At 40.2% G+C, this 2263-nt stretch overlaps 1 long non-coding RNA gene across 1 annotated transcript in view; it reads right to left on the minus strand.

Moving 5' to 3' along the window:
• Positions 1-30: 30 nt before the first annotated feature.
• LOC146598459 (uncharacterized) overlaps positions 31-2263 on the minus strand; it is a 7575-nt gene continuing 5342 nt past the window's right edge. Inside the window, exon 3 of the long non-coding RNA XR_014895278.1 lies at positions 31-1298. This is a non-coding gene — a long non-coding RNA (uncharacterized LOC146598459). The remainder of the gene's footprint in view (positions 1299-2263) is intronic.

Here is a 2263-nt window from a genome sequence, read left to right on the forward strand (position 1 = left end):
AAAAAAAAAAAAAAAAGTAGGAACACTGTATTATGGCTTCTTGTGGGTAGAAGCTTGTAGCACCTTTTGTCCCATTCGGTCTATTTTACCAGTGGGATAGTCAGGCCTGCCTAAGGGTCGAGTCATTAAATTCAAGTCCTGTTAAAGGTGATCTGTTATAGCATTTGCTTGCTTTTATGGAACTATCAGCAAGCTGCCTATTGTTCTAATCCTTTTTTTTTTTTTTTTAAGTAGTCTGATTGCGCAAGAGTTTAGAGGAAAAAAGGAACAGTTCAGTTTTTCTGTTTGCTTGCTTGCTTATGTTTAACAAAGGGCGACGTATCAGGTGATGTGATGGGCCGAAGCAGCCCCCATTTTATGATTCTGCCATACTGTCATCCACGTTTGCTGTGATGCTTGGATGTAATGAAGTACAGGAAGCCTTTAATTTTTAATTTACAGATCTCTTGGAGAAACTTGGAGATGATTCATCAGTGCAACACCACTAAAATAAAGCGGATTCACTACCAAAACATGTGGGTTTTTTGTTTGGTTGTTTTTTTTTTTTTTAATCTCAGCCCTTTATTTCAGTCTGTTAAGTAACTGACACCTAGGACTCTTCCAAATGGCTTGCCCCAAAGCTATTCTGAACTCAAGGGAGTGATTTTAGCATGGTGAGCATTCTAGGTGTGCTAGATATTAGAGCTACAGTTTCTAATCTTATGCTTCTTGTGAACTGATCTGAAATTACCTTGACTTGCCTAGAGTCATACAATCTTCTACCTTCAGTTTCATGAGACTTCTTCGCCAAAAACAGCCTGTTTGGAGGGCATAGAACTCTTGAAAAAGGATTTCAGGTGACACAAAGAGTGATTCAATCACATGCATCACAGGCATCACATGCTACTGTGTTTAAGTAGCACATTACAAAAGTAACTAAACTAAACAGTTCACCAAAGCTGAAACTAGAAAAGTGGTTTTCAGTTCCTAACTTATGTATGTAAGCATCACCTTGCAATATAATGTATTGATTGCAGGTCTTGAAAGCAGCAACACAGTTGTTATTGTTGAGATTYCTGTAGTCGTTTCAGGAATATCATGTTCTCTGTCACCACTATTGTTCCAGCTACTTTTGGTAATGTCTAGGAAAGTCACATTTTTCTTTGTGTCATTAAAGAGACAATAGAACATCCTCTGATAATAAAAAGTATAAGGAAACAGATACTGCTAGGTGTTCAGTGAAATATAGTMCGACTTTAAAACAGGACAGTTGAAAACATACCTTCAGTGCTCTGCCATATCTWACACAGTAGAAGGACCTGGCAAAAGAGAATAGAGGAAAGCACTGACGACATCCCTAGTTGCCTCCCTGGAGAAACACTGGTGTCTGAGCTGTTTTTTTAGTATCTGCTCCCAGGATTCTCATTGTCTTTTCCACTACTGAAACTGTGTATTTGGGACCTATTGTCAATGTTAAGAAGCATTTTAGTTGTATATTCAAATACAAAACTAGAGTCTGCTGATGGACAGATACTGTGCACCATTTGCACTGCGTAAAAGAGTGCGTGTGTGGGGAGCTGATGTGCTTAACTCAGAAATAGCTCTCTTCCTTGGAAAGCTTAAGGTCTGAATCACACTGTGTTGGCTCAGTTTTTAGCAGACAAGCTATCACATATGCCTCCCTGTAGGAGGAGAGTCGTCACTGGCCTCAGGATTAGCAGCCAGGTTCTTTTCCTTTGAAAACTGGAGAATAACGATAATGAAGGCCAAGGCTGACTTTAAGCATGGTCAGTGTAGGAAGCTGCCCAGGGCAAGAAAATTGGAGGGTAGTGGAAGGTAACAAAACTGTAAGCAAGAAAAATCCATTTGGGTCCATGCTTGGCTCTTCTGGACCCCAAGTTCCTCTCCATTTAAATAGAATCAGAGAATGTGCCCCTAAATTGAACTTTGCTACTGTGAAGTGGGCTTGAAAGAAGTTATTTTGTTTGAGACCCTTGAGGCATTAACTGTTTAGTGTTGCCTGTGAAGCTGAGAAAACTAGACCCAACCTTAACATGTCCGTGGTTGGTGCTGCCCTGAATCAAATGAACATAACAGTTTACAAGTGCAAACACCTGAGAAGAATGTGGAAATTTGGCAGGAGACATAACTGCTATTGAGCTGAGGTACCTGGAATTAAAAGCGCATGAGAGACAGCACTAGCTTGACAGACACTGGTGAAAGCACTTAGAGCAGCCTGCAGAGTCCACCTGATAAAGACTACAGGGACAGAAATGCAAATATA

The sequence above is a fragment of the Rhea americana genome, unplaced genomic scaffold, assembly GCF_003343005.1.
Source record: "Rhea americana isolate MKP2758 unplaced genomic scaffold, rheAme1 scaffold_163, whole genome shotgun sequence".
Taxonomy (NCBI): domain Eukaryota; kingdom Metazoa; phylum Chordata; class Aves; order Rheiformes; family Rheidae; genus Rhea; species Rhea americana.